The sequence below is a fragment of the Ceratotherium simum genome, chromosome 20, assembly GCF_057802395.1.
Source record: "Ceratotherium simum simum isolate JZ-2026a chromosome 20, ASM5780239v1, whole genome shotgun sequence".
In the NCBI taxonomy this organism is placed as follows: domain Eukaryota; kingdom Metazoa; phylum Chordata; class Mammalia; order Perissodactyla; family Rhinocerotidae; genus Ceratotherium; species Ceratotherium simum.
This window is the reverse complement of record NC_141919.1, coordinates 26735994-26756487: the sequence shown is the minus strand read 5'-3', so window position 1 is coordinate 26756487 and position 20494 is coordinate 26735994. Positions and strand designations below refer to the sequence as shown.

The window sequence follows — 20494 nt, the reverse complement described above, 5'->3', positions numbered from 1 at the left end:
CAAACTATTGACTAATTTCCCCTCAAAAGCAGAGTACGTTGAAGAGTAAGTTTGAGGTGCACAGAAGGGACCTTTGGGGGAGGGGAAGCAAAAGAGAAATAACACTTTTCTCCCAAACTGTTTCTGGGAATTCAGCATAGAAACCCTTAAGGTTGTAATGGTGTCACCACTCTGTGATAGAATATCATGTTACCACCAAACAGAGAAGACAAAGGAAAGGTACAGAGGGTGGTGCTATGGTGGTGTCTGTTTGGTTTTAAATCAAGTTCTACAATAAGACTACAAAAAGGCCAATTTGGGTGCTTACCATGAGTTAGTAGCTCTGCTTACGTGTTCTCTCTTCCTCGTTCCCACTGGCATCTGGTTCCTCTAAAAGTTTGGGTGCAGGATCCAGAAAGGGGAAAAGCAGATGAAGAAACATGCAAATATTGAGGTTCTACTCTAGTGTTGCCAGAGGCAACTTTAATCTTGGACATGACCAAAAAACCCAGTCTTTTTCTTTTTAAATTTTATTATTATTATTTTTTATTGTGGTAACATTGATTTATAACTTTATATAAATTTCAGGTATACATCATTATATTTTGATTTCTGTGTAGATTACCTAATGTTCACCACCCAAAGACTAATTGCAATCCATCACCATACACATGTGCCTAATCACCCCTTTCGCTTTCCTCCCTCCCCCTCTGGTAACCACCAATCCAATGTCTGTCTCTATGTGTTTGTTTGTTGTTGTTTTTATCTTCTACTTATGAGTGAGCTCATACGGTATTTGATTTTCTCCCTCTGACTTATTTCGCTTAGCATAATACCCTCAAGGTCCATCCATGTTGTCACAAATGGCAAAATTTCATCCTTTTTTATGGCTGAGTAGTATTCCACTGTATATATATACCACATCTTCTTTATCCATTTGCCCTTTGATGGGCATCTAAGTTGCTTCCAAGTCTTGGCTATTGTGAATAATGCTGCAATGAACATAGGGGTGCATGTATGTTTACGTATTTGTGTTTTCATGTTCTTTGGGTAAATACCCAGCAGTGGAATAGCTGGATCATATGGTAGTTCTATTCTTAATTTTTTGAGGAATCTTCATACTGTTTTCCATAGTGGCTGCACCAGTTTGCACTCCCACCAGCAGTGTATGAGAGTTCTCTTTTCTCCACACCCTCTCCAACACTTGTTAAAAATAACAGTTTTGGGGCCGGCCCCATGGCTTAGTGGTTAAGTGCACGTGCTCTGCTACTGGCAGCCTGGGTTCGGATCCCGGGTGCGCACTGATGCACCGCTTCTCTGGCCGTGCTGAGGCCGTGTCCCACATACAGCAACTATAAGGATGTGTAACTATGACATACAACTATCTACTGGGGCTTTGGGGAAAAAAAGGAGGAGGATTGGCAATAGATGTTAGCTCAGAGCCGGTCTTCCTCAGCAAAAAGAGGAGGATTAGCATGGATGTTAGCTCAGGGCTGATCTTCCTCACCAAAGAAAATAATAATAATAATAACAGTTTTACTCAGAGTTATACAGCAAAAATTGGAAAGAAGATATAATCTAGACCTCCTAATCTCTCTTATTTCCTTCAGGAAGTCTGTAGTAATTAAAGACTGCTTTAATTAAAGCAGGCCCATGGGTAGCTTGGGTTAAAAAAAAAAGACAAAAAGAGAAAGAGGAAAGAAATAGTTTGCAATTAGTTGCTAGATGGAGACCTAGTTGAGGGTAAAACTGTTAGGTTTATCTTAGAAGTAACCCATGGTAAGACTGTTGCAACTGAAAGTGAAACAGTATCAGTGCTTCTGAAAGAGTGATCTGGGCATTGCGCCCATCCCCAAACTGTTACTGATCTGCAAAGGCCTCTGTGGTCAGTCCTTCCTAAGAGGCCTGTGAAGGATCAAACTGTGGACCACATATGTGCCTTTATATGTAAACATGATTTTGCCTGAGTGAGGATATTTTTTAAGCTTAGATGGTTGGGACCAGATGTATAAAACAACTTGTGTTTAAAACAAACAACAGATTATATCAATTTAGTCAACTGTTTGATTCCCCAGGACAGATAGATGTGGCCTCTTTACTCCTATCACCCAAGAAAGCTGAGTTGATTTTGCCATGATCTGCCTGGAAATGCTTTCACCACTTCTTTTTCCTTTGTGGCAGTTTCCTAAGTGGAGAGGAAGCGTCTGTCCCTGAGCCCCCTGCAGCCGGGGTTTCAGTTACAGCTGGAGGTCAGTGTCCACTGATAAACAACTACTTATGTTTGCTTGGAAATAGTAAGCATTTCTTCCAATACAGTTTTCTTCTTAATTATGTTTTGCCTAGACTAATCCTCAAATACCCTTTCCTTTGTGGTTGGTGTAAAGAACTTTGGAGTTAGATAAACCTGTATTTGGACCCCAGGGCTGTTACCTACTTACTGGTTGTTTTACTTTGGACAGAGGACTCTCAGCTTCCGTTTCTCATCAGAAAAATGAGAATAATGCTACCTATCTTGCCGAATTGTTGTATGGGATTAAATAAAATAATTTATGCAGAACAGTCCATGCAATATTTAGCATAGCAGACTTCCATACGTGTAATTTCTTCTTCACTTTCACCTGGGCAACAGGGCCCAAGAAAGCTTGGTAGAAACATGGATGGTAGGTAAGAAAGGAAAAGATAGGAATAAAGGGAAATAGCCTTGGATTGGCAATCTCTAATCCTTTCAGATCAGCTGTTAGGACATTTGTATCCTGGCATGTGAAGTAACTCGCGTTTTTCATGTTATTCCAGTTAGAGGAAAGTGAGCTGCTCTGGCTTGATGATCTGGAAACTGTGCCCATTGGCCTGGTATCATGGGAGTGTGTCTAGTCACTTTGTGAGGATCATTCAAGCCACCCACAAGGACAAATGTGTAACAGAGGTGTCCAACCTTCAAAGGGTCACACTTCTAATTAATGCCCAAATAACTCTGAGCCTCATCCCCTCACATGACAGCAAGAAGGCCAGTCTCTGGCTTCTCCTCCCAGGGATTTCTGGGAATTCCCAAGGAATGCTTACTCCAGCCAACCATTGTGGTAGTCCATCTTGTAATTCCCAACAACAGAGAATAGACTATGACATTTAACACAACTTTACTGAAGGAGATGTGAGAATAACAGAAGGAAATAACAATGCAGAAAAGAAACATATCAAACTGGGTCCTCCAAAACTTCTCCTGCCCTCACCTCTTAGGAAGGTATCATTCCCTCAATGCCTATCCTTCTGCCATGTGGGAAGGATCAAGTTTCCTGCAGACAAGAGGAGTCCGTTGACCATGCCTCCTCTTCCCAGAGCCCAAGGAAACTCCGTCTCGGGGCTGCAATTCTGCTCACCTAGAGACAGTTTTTCACATAATCAGTGCCTTTTATTTTCAGTGCTTCGTGTGAAGGCAGCAGGTGCTCAATAAATATTGTTGAGTGAATGAATGAATGAATGAATGGTCTCAACTTTCCCATTTCAGATTAGGATCTTGGTTTTACATTTATGTGATTTTAAAAATTATTGTTTTTTTCCCTTAAATAATCAATCTCAAATGTCAATTTAAATTTTTCCTTCTAGAAAAAAAATCTGTTGGTTTAGAAATAGCAGCTTCTCCCACTTCTGCACCCCAACTTCCTATTTCTAGCAATTAAGGTTTCATGAAATATTTGCCCCTAGTCTAAGGTGGTATACCTCATTACATAGGGCATTTACTGTTAACAGCATGTTTCCTGCAAATCTCAGGATTTTCACTTCTACATGAAGGCTGACTCAGCGGACTCTATTATCCTACAATATAGTTTTTAAGACAAATTACTATACCAGTAGCTGATCATTCATTAAGCTTTGGCTATATGGCTGTATACTAACTGTGACAGGTACTTTAGTGTATTATCTTTAATCCTCTCAATAGGTTGTGAATCTCTGCTGAAGCCAGCCATTGTTACTGAGGGAGAGTATTGAACTATCCTGCAGTGTTTCGGGGTAAAAAGTCTGCTTTTACAACATGCTACTTCTTTCATCTGCACCCTGAGTGCCCCCCACCCCCACCCCAGCCATCTCCTGGGACTCACCCCTCCTACAGAGGCTTTGATATTGCCACCATCTAATAACCACATGAGCAACTCCTGGCTCAGCAGGGAGCTTCCAGGCTGCTTCTCCAGCATTTGGACTAGTGTCCATTCTGATCAGACAGCGCCACTGCTGGGCAGGTTGGTAAGGTTTTTGAATATCAGCCCTGCCCTCATTCCTTATCTACTCCCTACCCATCACTGAAAATCTTCCAGGCCCAGTGCATTTCTCATTCCTTTCCTACTCTCTTGAGCTTCTCCCTCCCATGGGGAGCTTCCACCCCCTCTAAATTCCTTTCAGTCTTATAGTCTGTTCCCACTCATCAGACACTTAACTGAATGTGGCTTTATTTTTTATACAACTTTTCCTGTGTGTGATGTATTTCTCCAGCTCTCTATAAATTCCTCAAGGTGGAACATATCTAATACAGACTTTGTATCTTTCACAACATCTTGCACAGTGCTGACTTGGGATTCCAAGTCCCAAGACAGAATCTGATAGATCCTGGGGTCTAGACCGTTCCCCTCAACAGCCTTGAAATGGTGGGGAAGCTGTGGGGGGAGTCCAGTGAATCCCCAGTCTCATTGATGAACACTCGGAAAATTAGAACCTCTATCAACCTGGGCTTGAATTTTTCATTTTGCCTCTCCGGGGATATTACTAGAGTCCGTCACACTGGCATTTTCCCTAATAGCTTTCAAATGTCACATTCCAGCATCTAGCACACACTGTTCTTTCCTTCTCTTCATTTTTAGAACACAGAAAAGTTTTTGTGTTTTGGAAAGACCCCTCTGGCTCCCCACCCCTGAATGTTCTGCCTTCAGGAGGGTGGTTCTTGAGGACAAGTCCCCAGAGCACTACTTGGAAAAGACATGAGCAGCTCATCCTATCACATGTGTGTCATATGCTCTGTCACAACCCAGTCATGCGTTGTGTGCAGAAGCCGATGCGACATTTAATTAGCAGGCAGAACACTGACAGCCCCAGTGCCTTTTCAAACTTTCACTTAGTAAACTTTTCTTTTAGTTTCTCTTTAGATTTTCTTAAAAATAGAGGTGAAAGTTTGCACCTGACATAAGGGAAGAAAACCAGGTTGTGCATATAAAAATTTTGCCCAAAATAACATTATATTTGGTATTTGTGTGACCTTTTGATTTTTAATAGACAGACAATGAAATTCTAAAATTTCAAAATATTTAAAAAAAAATCTTTTTATTCTAAATTAAATTAAATTTAAAATTAATAATTTAATTTAAAACATTAAGTTTAAAGATTACTCTTCAGATTAAAGATGTTAAATGTGTTTTTTAAAACCTTTCACATACAGGAAGAATATGAAAAAAATAAAAATTGCCTATAACCTCATTACATCAATAGAGATAGTTACTCTTATTACCATTCTAATTTTACTGTTGAGAAAGCAAAGGAGAGGAAGAAAGGAAAAAAGGAAGGAATATGAGCTTTTATATTTTTTTCCCCAAATGTATAATAATATTTTACAAAAGTACTATACATTACAAAAAATCTTGTAAAATAGAGAAAAAGGGGAAATTACACACAACCCCACCACTTTAACCAAACCCTGTTAATATTTTAGTGTACTTCTTTCCAGCTTTTTGTCCCACTCTCACTTTTTTTCTTATTTCTTTATTTTGACTTAACATTGTAATTGAAAGCAAACAGCTATTATAAGACCATTCACATCATTGCCCCACTCTGATTCTGTATCTCTCTCTAAATATATTTTACCTTTTCTTATTATCCTCAGTGGCCTAGGGCTTTTATAGCATGTCGGATATGGAGAAGTGGCTTTGATATTGATTAGCTTAGGTTTGAATTCTGGCCCTACGAACTGTGTGAACTTGGGAAAATTACTAAGCAACTTTGTCTCAATTTTGTCATCTGACTATGAGGATAGCACCCTCCCCACCCATCAGGTTCTGTGAGCATGAGGAGAGATAGTGTATGTAAATTGATGACACAGTGAGGAGCTCAGAGTAAGTGCTCAATATATAGAAACTATTTTTTTTTTACTTAAAATTATATCATAATTATTCCTTTTTTCTCTATAATACAAATCCAAATCCCAACGACTATCTCACTTCCATTTTCTTTGACAGGTTATTTCCAGTTTTGGGCCATCTAGATAACGCTGTAATTAATGTATTTTTTCATATAATATGCATTTCACTTTAGTCTATGGATTTCCTTTAGAAAAATCATTGGAATGGTATTTTTGGGTAAAAGTATGAACCTTGACATGATTCTTGCCAAATATCCAAGCATATTTTTTTGAGTTCTTGCTTTTTTTTGTTAACTTAAGAGTAATCCGAGCATAGAGTTTTGTACCTTTGCTTTTCTCATTCAATGTTATGGCAAAGCTTTTTTTTTTTTAATCATATAGTTATATTTGCATTGAAACTCTCCATGTCTAGCTTTTTCTATATTTTTGGATTATTCTCTTAGAGTAGATTTACAGAAGTAGAATTACTTGAACAAATGGTATGACAAATTGTATGGCCTCCGGTCTATAGACAAATACCCTTCCAAAAAAATTGTACTGTTGTATATGACCACTAACAATTTATGAGTCTACCAATTTAACAACATATTCTGGAGCATTAGGTGTTATAATTTAAAAAGCTTTTGCCAATGTAATGATTGAAAAGGCCTACTTAAGTTTTGTTTTGATTTAAATTTAAATTTAAATTTTGAATTACCTGTAAGTTGAGCATTTCATTTTCTGAATTTTAAAGCAAGGGGAACTGAGACACTGGAAGTTGCTTGATTTGACCAGCAAGCAGTCTGATTATATTCCTCTTTGATCTGTACAATCAAACATTCTGGGCATTAGCTGCTTCCTCTGTACTTCTCGCAACTGTTCTGTTTTAACATGGAATTCTATTTTTATAGAACAAACAGAACTGAGGAGAAAACATGCTACTCTCTTTAAGTTTACTTCTCTTAAGAGGATCCTGCTGTTGAGAATACACAGTTGTAGACAAAATATGTGACAGGAGGCAGCTGATGACCACCATAAGCATCCTCATAGGAAAACAGTTTCTTGTTGGCACCATCAAGGTCTTATCTTAAAGGTCCAGAAAATTGATTCTGTCAATATACTCAGAATTTGCCTAAAAAACTGGATGTTAACTAAACTCCTAAAAGACTTTTCTATTACAAGAAATACAATTAATTTGCAGATCAGAAGTTGCTTCAGAACATTCTATTCCCATAGAAATGTCTATATGAGAAGTCAAATTATAATCAGGTGTCTCACTAATCATAGAGTCAGGATGGGGTGGGGAAGGAAGATGGTGGCTGGAATGATTTTAATGGCTGATGTCATCAAGCTATGTGAATCTGATGCATTCATCACCACTGGAGGGACAGACCTGACAGGTGGTAGGAATGCATGGGCCGAAGGGACAGGGACCCATCTCCATTGAAAACGCTTTGGATTCACTAACACATTTTTGCATCTTGGCCTCTTTTCCCTAGACTCCATGTACATTGCCTTCAATATAATTCCACAGTATTCATTAAGCATCTTCCATGTGCCAATCATTGTATTGGGTTCTAGGCCTACATAAAAGAGTAAAAACCCATTTCCTGCCCGTAGGTACCTCACAGGCTTTTGGAGAAAACCAAACACACACCTAATTATAAAATACCATATGATGAGGGCTTGACTGTGTCACAGGTCTAGGACCTCTGGCCTCTTGTCACCATGGCTGGCTTGCAGAATCTTTAGATCTAGCTCTGCTGTGCAATGTGAGCAATTTATCTAATTTCACTGGGCTTTAGTTTGCTTTCATGTAAAATGGAGACAATAATAGTCCATACTTCATTGAATTGTGAAGCTTAAATAAGATGATACATGTAAAGCAATTAGAACAATGTCTAGCACATGGTATGAAAATTAGCTATAATAATAAACTTAATTAACCTCATGATGGCTACCAGCAATATGACATGGTCAATCTAATGTTTGAAACTCAACACAAGGAGGAGCATACAGTCCAAACCCTTCCTAGCACTTTAACACATCTATATGCCACAACAGGTAGGAAGTATATTATCAGGAAAGGTGGGACGATCAGCTTCTGAAAATGTGACATTTTTGTTTCAAATTTGGAAGTATTTTTTCTCAGGTGTTTCATATAATAGTGATATTTTTCTTAAAATAGGCTACCGACGTCTTGTGCTATACATTACAGGAAAATTTCACAGATATATTTGGGCCCTTCCAACACCCCAGCACAAAGGATATCACCTTGATTCTTACGCATCTGTCCCAACAACCAGCAGACACCAGGGTTACATTCATCTTTGGCTTCCCAGCCTAGTTGTGAACTCCTTGAAGGTAAAGACCATGACTTAGCCATCTAAAATTCCCAGTCTCCAACATAGGGCCTTGTGGATAGTAAAAGCCAATCAATTGTTGCCTGATTAAATAAACGGCTTAGACAGTGGATATTGCTGCCTGCCTCTCCAGCATCCATTCCTATTTTTGAAACCTGTCATACTCCCCACTTTCAGTTCACACGTTCTGAGTGGAGCTCCAGACTTAAGACATCACTCACATATTCTTTCTTTTTCTTCCAGTGGTTGGCTTAGGAGAGGGTGTACGACATAAGTTTGTCCAGAGTTTAATCCCTGGATTTTGCTGAGAATGCTGGAAAAAATACCTTGGCTTTTTTTTCATGGAAGGTTTAGTAACTACTGGCAACCATCTTGTGATCATGAGGGGAGGCCTTGTTTGAATATAGAGTCAACAAAAAGGCAGCAGAGTGAAGAGATGCTAGAGAGAACCTGGATCCTAAAGGCACTGTTAGACTGCTACGCCCAAGGTTCAGGGCTGTTCAGTTACTGCAGCCAATCCATGCTGTTTTTTAATTTAAGCCAGTTTGCATCAGGTTTTCTCTGACTTGCAACCAAATGATACAACTTCTACAAAATGCATTTAAAAATAAATTAATTTTGTCCTATGCTCATGGTAGAAGGAGTTCCTAATTGCTATTTTCTTGTTCAATTAATCAATAAATATATATTAGGCCCTTGTTACATGGTCAGATGGCACAAAGTTTAAGAAAGTTTCTTGCACTACAGTCTAATTGGAATCCATAGGCTCTGTACTTTCCTCTCTCAAGGAATTTATCTCCATTTACTTAGATAAGTTTTGATTCAGGAATGAGTTGGTTATTTACCTCCTGTTCTCAGTTCCAAGACTCCCTTCCTCTACTCTGCTCTTTTGTGCTGGAGCTAGGATTCACAAGCCTCATTTACCAGCCTCTCTTGCCAGCCGGCTTTCTTTTAAGTTCAATAAATGGGAAACCCTAGGGGACTGGAATGTGGGAGGAGGAGAATTCCTTCCTGTTTTCAGTTCCTGAATGTAGCAGCAGACAGCAGAAAGGCAGCTGCTCTCTGCAGTTCTAATATATGAGTTTCTTTGGTGTACACTTTTTCTCTTTCTGCCTTCTGATATCTTTATAACCAATTCCTGATATTAAATCCACTCTGCTCCTGACTGGACCCTGGCTGATACAGTACTTGATACTAGGAATGATTCTAGGAAACAGACTCTCAAAAACAGGATTCTGGGATTGATTTGCTTTGAACTTGGAGTTGAACTTTTTGCTAATGGGAAATGGGAACTGGTAATCTATGGTGTGCAATGGCATCACAATTCATTAAATTATCATCTATTCTTGCTAGGTTTGAGCGCCAGTGGGAGGCAGGCTTTTGGAGATCAATTAACTGCTGCATTTGATCATTATGGTGGTAAAGATGATTATAAGGACTGTAAGGTGAGATGGCTGCTTCTGGTTGCACTATGGTGCTTGCAGGAAGAAAATAACAAGCTCCAAGCTTTCAGCTCAAATCATCTTCAAAGCATCAGAGAGCTTCTAAGCTGCCCCAAAGTATCTCTTATTCCTTCTATTTATAAGACAGACGTGTCTAAAAAATCAGACCCAAATCAAGCATTCACAGACTCGGCAGGTCTCAAATGTGACAGTTCAGGCAGTAATTTGGAAAGGATAGGACTCAGAGACTAGTAATGGGAACATTTGAGTGGACTTGGATGAAGCTGAGAACCTTGAACACCCCAAGATCCTTGAGCTTCCCTTGATAGTGGAAGAAGTCTCACCTTTCCTATTTGATGATACTAGCCTTCCTTTGCTTGGAAACCTATAATAACCACATATGAGGCAGTTACCTTGCACAGGGATCCATATTGCTTTTAAACCCCCCTGCTCCTAACTCTCATGGCCTTCAGGCTTTTATCTAGAGTCAGATCCGAGCATATTCATGGGGAGAAGGGCAGAGTCTGGCTCAGGAGGAAAAGGCTTATACTTCGAAAGAATCACAAGATTTTATTAAATTTATATTAGAAGAAATTTAGCTAATATATATGGGGATGGATTCTAAGGGTATTAGACCAAGGAGAACAGAATATAACATTGGGTTCGGGCCAAATTTATGATAGATTTTTGGACTTAATGCTATGGTAGATTGTTACAGTAATAGCCCCTAGGGAATTATGCCGCCTTGTATATCATGCCCTCATGTAATCCTCTTCCACATTGATTTTTGGCATGGCTATCTGACTTGCTTTGGCCAATGAGACATTAGCAAATATAACGCAAATGGAAACCTGAAAAGCGCTGGCACACTGGGGCTTGCCCTCTTTTTTGCTGTTTTTGGACCAGCTTCCATGTTGAAGAAGCATGGACTAACCTGGTGGAGACACATGGCCCAACCAATTGCCAGCACCAACTCCAAGACATGTGAATGAAGCCATCTAAGACCAGCATCCTCCAGCCAATCTGTTGACTGAGTGCAAATGCGTGAGTGAGCCCAGCTGACACCATGGAAAGTGGAAATGAGTTGCCCCAACTGAGCCCAGCCCCAAGTGCTAACTTACAAAATCAAGAAAACATAAATGATAAACATAAGCCACTAAGTTTTGTTATGCAGCAAAAGCTAGCTGAAACAAATATATTAACTTGAGCAGCTGGGAGTTTCTCTATTTGCTTAATTGGTTGGCTGAACCCTGTGCTCAACAGTAGGCTACATTCAGTGATGTTGAGTTGATAGAATTTCTCTGGAATAATGTACAGGAAGGATTCTAAAGGCTTAGGGAGATAGGAATAATGGAGTAATTTATCATGTGTAACCTGTGCATCTTTCCTCACCTTGAAAGGGTCCACGGAATATTCCCTTCACCAAAGGATTGAGAAATGCATTAGTGAGGGAGCCCCAGCAACCCTGACACCTCCAGTTGGCTGTTTTTTGTAGTCCAAGGTGGGAAATTCTGCCACTGAGAGGGGTTTCTTGATTTCAGTGGGGGTGATGAGATCCCAGAGTGGCAATCAGAATTTTTTACTCACAGGAATCTTTGGTGGTGGTTGCCCCTAAGAATTAAATAGATGGCCAGCCTACCAAAGCATTACTTGATCTATGTAATAGAAATCTGACTTGAGTTCTCACAACCGAGAATCACAGCTTCTTCCTCAATTCCCCACCTTACTAGTTCACAGATCTGAAGCCCCTGGTTGAAGAGAAAAATTGGACCCCTTGAGAAAGGACCCTGTAACAATGCCACAAATACTTACTGTAGATCTTCCTTCAAGCCATCCCCAAAGTGACTTGAAGTCGTTTGCTAAGGTGTCTGTGCATAGAGGAAATGGAAATACCCAGACTTTTCAGGGATTCCTAAACACTGCTCTGAAATGACACTAATCGTTAGGAATCCCAAATACCCCTATGGTCCACTAGTCAAAATAGGGGCTTATAGTGGTCAGGTGATAAAAAGAGTTTGGGCCCAATTCCATCTCATCGCGGATCTGTGACCCATGCAGCCGTTAAAAATGGTAGTTAGGAAGACTAGTCAGCAACATGGGTATAAGCTTATAATACAATGACAAATTTGAAAAAAGGATAGAAAATTACACATTACAACTATAGCTGAAATTATGTATATGTCTGGACAAATGCTAACAGCAAAAATGAAAATACTTGTGCTTAGATGATGAGATCATAGGTGATTTTTGTTTGTTTCATCTTTTTCAATTCCTCAAACTCTCCCAAATGCTATTTTTGCTCCCTGTGTAAAAGGTACTTTTTTTTTTTTAAGACGTAGAACTTATCTAGATCTTTTGTTTTAAGGATTGCCGTTATATACTTTTTAGCCAATCATATTAAGATCATAAACAGTAAGAATGTTAAGTGTAGCCATTCTCTTCAATATTATAATATATAATATTGTCTCAGAGACAATCATACATGAGGTATCTATCACATACAAGAGGCTGCAGAACTGAGAAAATCCCACTCTCTCCTTGCCCTCCACGAACTTACGGTCTAAGGGGAAGATATAACATGTGCTCAAATCCTCATGATTCAAAACTGAGAAAGATAACTGCTTCAGAGAGGGACAAAGAAAGCATTGCTCTGCCCAAAGTAAAGAGAGCTCATATTTAATCGGAGAAAATCAGAAAGTGTTCACTGGCAGAGCTGGCATCTGAAGGATGGTTAGGATTTTGCCAGAGAGAATTGAGGTCCCAGAAAGAAAGCGTTCTGGGTGGAGGGGACAGTATAAGGCATACTTGAGGACCAGTGAGCCCTTTGACTTTCCTGGAGAATGCGGCATGTACGGGAGAGCCCAGGGGACACAAAACCCGTGCTGATATACCTCGGCTGGGCATTCCTTGGAGCATAGCTCACTGCTTTCTTAGGAGTAGGATTTAGGAGAAATACCCTGTAAACAGATTATTTCGATTGTGTCTGGGCACTGCCTATATTTGTCAAGGGCTAGTGGCCGGTACATAGGGGGATTACCAATGATAGTTGGTATTTATCAGGTATTTACCACATGCTGCACATGCTAAGTGCCTGATAAAGGAAGGTACTAAATACCTTTCTTATACTATTCATTTTTTTAGATAAAGAAACTGATACTTAGAGAGATCAACTGAAATATTCAAAGTTGTGTAACTCATACATAGTCGAGCTGGGGTTGGAATCTCTGACATCAGAGCCTGCACTCCGCCCACCTTCCTATAGTGCCTCTCCAGAAAGAGCAAGAGTGAAATTAATCCTTGACCAGGAAAAGAGACCACAGGGTGTATGTAACCAGTGAAGTCTTACCTTAAAGTCCCATCCGGTAGGAAATCAGGGCACATCATGCAGCATAATCCATGGAAATTCATCACCCTAGCTCTAGCCCTTCCTAACTAAACAGGCAGCCTAAACCCAATTTCTTAACCTCTCTGTGCCTCAGTTTCCTTATCTTTAAAATGGAGACATAAAATAGTGCCATTTGTAGAGGGTTTTGAGAGAATTCATTCCAATAATATGTATAACATGCTAAACAGTATCAGGCACATAGTAAGTACTTGATATATGTTAGACGTTAGGATGGTATGCTGTAGTGTAGAACATTTCTCATATCAGGACACACTGCTTTATGGTCTTCTTCCCCGAAGAAGCCTGAATTTCAGGATACTGGGACTGGGGAGCCCTGTCCCTGTGTGGTGTTCTAGACAATAGCCCCAATCTAGGACCAAGGATGGTGATATTTTGATAGAAGCCATTATGCCACTGGGTTCCTAATAGAGTTAAACACCACCACCCAAGGATTCAGCATGCCGATCACGTATCTGGGGCCCAGGATACGTGGGCTTGCTTCCCCGGGCAGAAGGCCATGTCTGCCTGCCCTGATGTCCACAGCATTAGTAGATGCCGCTCCTCCAGCAGGGACCCAAGACCAACACATGGGACCTGGGAAACAGCCCTGGGACCCCACCCTTCTGAAGAGGGCATCCAAGTGTGCCTCAAAGGCTTTCAAACCTGTGGGAGCCAAGTGGCCTGATGGAATATTAAAGTTACTGACATGGATGGGCCTTGAGGAAACCACTCAGCCAAAAGAAGAACATCTGGAACACTCTGAAGAATAAACAATTGAGTTTTATTCTTCAAAGGCATTTTTTGATTAGTATAGACAGAGAATTGAGAAACTGAGATGTTATTTCATTTGCCTGTTACTCACTTTCACACCCCTTTATTCCCATTAACCCCAAATTCTTTTTAGTTTGAGCACCAGTTAAAGAGCTTGCTTTAGGCCCACTAACCTAAGACTGTTATGCTTGGTAACGTACACATTTGGATAGTTCATGGGTCAGCTAATGCCCTGAGCTTCATGGCCCTAGCACAAAGGCCAAATTTAACATGATTAACCTGTTGTTGCTGAGTCCAGATTCCCTCCCCTTTGACACACACGTAATGGGATCCCACAGGATTTCTATAGTGTCAACCATCACAGGCCTCGACTAGAGAATATCACTGTATCACAGATGTGGAAATTGAGTCACTGAAAGGTTAAGTTTAAAGTCATATAAAGAACCAGGAAAGGAGGCCTAGTTTGGGACTTTGACCATTATGGCTACTCATCTGAAATCTTTGCAGGTACAGCATTAAGAATGCCATAATTTTTTAATGTAGATCATTGGTTTCTGAAATTTAAAAAAAACAGATTTTTTGAAGGAAAGATGTAGTTTAAAAAACACCATTCAATATGGTGCCATAATAGGTTAAAATAAATGCTTTGTGATTTAGACCTCACAAAAATACTCAAAGGTTTTTTTCCATGATTTGTAGTTGGCCCCTCTGTGTCCTTAAATGCTTTCTGTTAATTAGAACAACTCGGATGCTTTCAAGATTCCAGTAAGCCCTAAAACTTATCAATTATGGCTTGACTTTGTATGAAGCCCTGTCTGTCAGCTCATAGTCTCAATAGGTTTTTCCAGTAGCCAGAGGGAACTATGGATAAAAATAAGTCTATCGGCAATCTGTAAGTTTCTGTAACTGGAAATCTCCACTCATCTCTGCTTCTGGAAATCATTTTGGAAATGTAGGGGGAAATAATTCCCTCTGTTTTCAGTCTGGCAGCAAGAAGGAGCCTCAGGACACGCACTGGAGTCTAGGACCCAGTGTGGTCATTTTCTAAAGTGCAATAGTGCTTGCTTCGAGCCACAGGCTGTGGAGGTGAGAGCCCGGATCTGTGAAGGGGTGGGCTGCCTGACTTCCTCTGAGCACACCACGGCCAGGTGCTGCTTGGTCTTGTTGCAGTCTCCAGATTAAAGTGCTGGGTCATACAAAGGCATTTGAAAAGTATAAACAAGAAGCTCTGCAGGCCAAGGGATGCTTGTTCAGAGTCCAGAAGCTTCTTGAGGATCTCCCATCAGATCACCCCAGCTCCTGAGACCACAGCTTCAAATCTGGGAAGAAAAGTCCACAAATAGGAAAATCACTTTTCTGATTAGAAAATATATAACCTCTCAAAATCAGATTGGAGTGAGAAACTATTTTAGAAAAAAAGCTCATCTATCTGGAGGCAGCATGGTTCAAAACCTTTCTTTCCACTCCCTCTACCATTTCTCTAGCCTGTCTTCAGCCTCCCTCTCCAGACCTATCGCAGGAGCCTTCTCTTCTCCCTTGTCTGGGCTGCAGACAGCTTACTAATCCTGGAGCACAGTTCCTAGGGCTGTCCTATTCAAAACCTTTTATAGTTTCCCATTGTGGCAGATATTTCTATTTATTCCTGCAGACGCATTCTCCCCCCTAATCTGCCCTGTTCCTGACCCAGGGGAATGACATCGTGGACTGCGTCATTGGGCTTTCTTCCCTCTGGCTTCCATTCCATTCTTACCCTCTGCCTAGGGGAGAAAGGAGATTTCAGTGGGTAGGAGAGTGAGGTTGGGGTAATTACTCCTCAGCAACCTCCCAGACAGGTTGCAGGTTGACTTTATCCCTCTGTTAAAGGCCACAGCTCCTTGTGGGCTCCCTTTCCTATTGCTGTTTTCACCACCATTCTGGTAACTACTCCCTCTCCTTTCCCCTTCAGGCTGAGGCATGGTCACTGTCCCTGCACCTGCTAGTCCCAGCGTGCTCAACATCTCTTGCTGGTTTCCCCTAACCTTGCTCATGTCTTTGTAAATTGTGAAAACTTGTAAACTTGCCTCAGTAACCCCTTCTGAGCATGCCCTCTGTTTCCTGCTGGGACCTGACTGAGTCACCCATGCCTGGTGAGTAGAATCTAATCTCCTTAGCCTGGAATTCATGGCTCACATTGTGGCCCCCAACTATCTTTTCCCTTATCTCATACCTGGCTCTTTCCAAACTAGGATCACATGCCTTTTCCTACAGATGCCCCACGTCCTCCTGCCTCTCTGTCTTTCCTCCCCTGTCCTCTCTATCTAGAATAGTTTGCTATTTCTGTTTCTGTCTGGTTCAAATGTCACCTCCTCCATGAAACCTTTCCTCTTTCCTGATTATCTCCAGCGTAAAATGATATTTTTTCCCCATCTCTGAACTTTCATATTATTTGTACCTCTTGTAAGGCCATAGAGAATCACAAAAAATACACAGACTTCTCACATCATTAAAAATGCATAAGCCCAAGTGAGTGAGGCTGTTAATGACTCTTCCTGCAGCCCCCTCCGCCCTCCCTGGGACAGCTGTGCTCTGTGCAGAAAGGAAGCTTGACATAGAGTAGACATTTCTGGGGATTCTGAGGATAGGTAAATAAGGTGGGCTTTGGAATAAAGTGATAATTTAAGAGCTACATGATTTTCCAAATATGTTCCAAGAAGCACAAGGTGCCATAAAAGCCTTTGCAGGGACCTATGGTAGAGTGTTAATATCCTCTACCCCAACTCCACCACTGTTTTAATTGTTTTTTGTGAGACAATAGAAAAAAAAATATATGTATATATATATATATATTAGTCTCTGCTCCTGCTGCCTGGAGCAGAGTTCTAAAAACCTTTGTAATTTCCTAAGTGATAAGAGCACTAGGAGCATCTTTTGTTCTAATATTTGGTCTGTGACTCTGGTTCCTGACACAGAGTTCCTAAATCCCTTGGAATTTCCTGGGTAATAGCAGTATCTTTTGTTCTAATGGGGTGAATCTTGATGGGCTTCTGGATGGGGGCTGATCACCAGAAAGACCAAGCTAGATTAGAAGCTTGGAATTTTCAGCCCTACCCCCCATTCTCCAGAGAGGGGAGAGGGGCTAAAAATGGATTTAATGATTGGACGTGCCTATGTGATAAAGCATCCATAAAAATCCCCAAAGTAGGGGTTTGGAGAGCGTCCGGGTTGGTGAACACATGGAGGTGCTGGGAGAGTAGTGCATGGGGAGAGCATGGAAGCTTCGAGCCCCTTCCCACATACCCTGCCCTATTCATTTCTTCCATCTGGTTGTTCTTCTGTATCCTTTATCATATCCTTTTATAATAAACTGGTAAACAGTAAGTAAACTGTTTTCCTGAGCTCTGTGAACCGCTCCCGCTAATTAATCAAACCCCAGGAGGGGATCGTGGGAACCTCAGTTTATAGCCAATTGGTCAGAAGCACAGGTGACAACCTGGACTTGCCATTGGCTTCTGAACTGAGGGAGGGGGAGCAGTGTTGTGGGACTGAGCCCTTAACCTGTGGGATCTCATGCCATCTCCAAGTGTCAGAATTGAGTTAAATTGTAGGATACCCAGCTGATGTGCAGAGAATTACTTGGTGGGAGGGAAAGCCCCCATGCCTCTGGTGTCAGAAGTGTTATGAGTGTGGTAGTAGTGTCAGAGTAAAGGAGAGACACAGGAGGAGGACTGAAGTTTTTCCCACTCAGTATCTGTAGGTATTCTGTCTAATATTTCCTTTATAAAAGGGTTATAATGGCAAAAAAGGAGAAAAGAAAAAGATTGGAAACTACTGGGGTAGGAAAGGGGAAAGGAGACACCTCCGTGGTGGAATACTGCGGTTGTGGTCAGTCCTCGGGTGGAAGTTCTTAAGGGGAAGACAAGAGACTCATGCAAAAAAGCAAAACACAACAACAAAAAAAAACATACAGATTGGATCAATTGCTAGGAGGTATATAGAGAATTGGCCTCTTTTATTTTAATTTTAACCCAAATTATGCCAATGAGTACAGTTTTTTGAGTATCTTATCTCCAATATTTGATGTAAGAATCTTGGATGAATGATGTTGTGCTTACTTCGTCCTCAAAATTCCCACACGGCCTACGTGATGCAGAGTGTTGCAGATAGCAGACACTTAATACATGTTTGAGAGTGAATGAATGAATAGCACTATCCTGGGAATTTCAAGACCTTTTATTTTTCTGTCACTATTTCATTCAAGAGAGTCACTTAACATTGCTTAGCCCTAGTCTTACCATCTCTAAAATGAGGAAATCAGGTTACATGGTCTGTAAGCTCTCACAAACCATGGCTTGATGACTAGAATAACTGTTTTTTAAAAGGAAGCATGATATATATCCATGGTATCAGAATTCACTCCTAAAGTTATACTGGTTGACAGCTTGATTGCCTGCATAAAAGCAAGACGCCATGGGCCCAAATAGTAGCACAAGCAAGTAAGGTTAGCCGCAAGAAGAACTTCCACAAATGGAAAGGGCAATGTGCTGCACACAAGGACTCAGGCAGCCTGAACTCTAGCTCTAGTTCCACCACCAAGTTATAAGATGACCTGTGCAAGTCACCTCATCTCTTACATCCTTGGAGTATATATTCATCCTTTCTAGGCTGGCTGGGCAGGGCATCTCTGAAAGACAACTAAGACATTGGTATATGTCCTTGAAAGAGGGTATAGCATTTCCCTCCCTAAAGTTGATGAGGGACCAATGAAGGATCCTACATAATACATTTGACTACTGGGATTTAGAGAGGTGAGTGGGGGATGTCCCAATGTATCGCTTGTAAATAACCAGGGGTGCTTGTTAGATGAAGAATGATACTTTCTGAAGCCAATGGTTGTTCAGTAGCATGTTGTTCAGTCTCCACATATTTGTGATTTTTCCAGCTTTCTTCTTCTTGTTGATTTCTAGTTTCATATCATTTTGGTCAGAAAAGATGCTTGATATAATTTCAGACTTCTTAAATTTATTGAGACTTGTTTTATTTCCCAACATATGGTCTATATTTGAGAATGTTCTGTGAGCACTTTGGAAGAATTCTACTGCTTTGGGATGGAATGTTCTCTATACATCTATTAAGTCCACCTGGTCTAGTGTTTCATTTAAGGCCAATGTTTCCTTGTTGATATTCTATCTGGATGATCTATCCATTGATGTAAGTGGGGTGTTCAAGTCTGCTACTATTATTGTGTTGCTATCAATTTCTCCCTTTAGGTCTGTTAATAGTTGCTTTATATACTTTGGTGCTCCTATGTTAGGTGCATATATATTAATAAATGTTATGTCTTCTTGGGAGAATGTCCCTTTTATAATTATATAATATCCATCTTTGTCTCTTGTTATCTTTTTTGGCTTGAAGTCTAATTTGTCTGAAATATGTATGACTACACCCACTTTCTTTTGGTTGCCATTTGCATGGAGTATCATCTTCCATTCCTTTAGTCTGAGCCTATGTTTGTCTTTAGAGCTGAGATAGGTCTCCTGGAGGCAGCATATTGTTGGGTCTTGTTTTTTAATCTATCTGTGTGTTTTGGTTGGTGAATGCAATCCATTTACATTTAGGGTGATTATTGATATGTGAGAGCTTAATACTGCCATTTTATCTTTTGTTTTCTGGTTGTTCTATATTTCCATTGTTTCATTTTTCTTGTATTTCTGTCTGCCATTTCAGTTTGGTAGTTTTCTGTGATGTGTTTCTCACTTTCCTTTTTTTTATGTTTTGTGACTGTGCTCTGATTTTTCATTTTGTGGTTACCATGAGGTTTGTATAAAAGATCTCTGATTTTTTTTGCTGATAGCATCTTACCTCCATTAACCTATGCAGGTTCTGTCCTTTTCCTCTTTCCCTCCTATGTTTTTGTTGTCACAAATTATCCCTTTTTGTATTGTGAATTTGTTACCAAACTGAAGTGGTTATAGTTATTTTTGATGCTTCTTTCCCTTTAGATTTTATGTTATGTTTAAGTGTTTAATAACCTATTCTGATATACAGTTGTAATTTTCTGAGTTTGTCTGTTTATTTATCACCTTGCTCAAAACTTTGCCTACCTTTGCCTTTGGTTTCAAGTAGGAGGGCTCTTTTCAACATTTCTTTTAAGGCAGGTCTAGTGACAAGAAGTACAAATAACACATGAAAGTTCATAGATGGGGAAAAATATCATTTTAGGCTGGAGATAATCAGGGAAGGGGAAAGGTTTCATGGAGGAGGTGACATTTGAACCAGACAGAAACAGAAATAGCAGACTATTCTAGATAGAGAGGACATGGGAGGAAAGGCAGAGAGGCAGGAGGACATGGGGCATCTGTAGGAAAAGGCATGAGATCCTAGTTTGGAAAGAGCCAGGTGTGAGATAAGGGGAAAGATAGTTGGGGGCCACGTTGTGAATTTCCTTGTAAGTATATTTGGGATATAGCCACACTTCCCAAAA

The 20494-nt window shown here is 40.4% G+C and overlaps 1 protein-coding gene across 1 annotated transcript in view; it reads right to left on the bottom strand.

Annotated features, from left to right (window-relative positions):
* Nucleotides 1-14062: 14062 nt before the first annotated feature.
* Nucleotides 14063-20494, bottom strand: part of PDCD1LG2 (programmed cell death 1 ligand 2) — a 43847-nt gene continuing 37415 nt past the window's right edge. The window contains exon 6 of the mRNA XM_014792459.2: nucleotides 14063-15353. The gene's annotated coding sequence lies outside the window, so the exon portion shown is untranslated. The remainder of the gene's footprint in view (nucleotides 15354-20494) is intronic.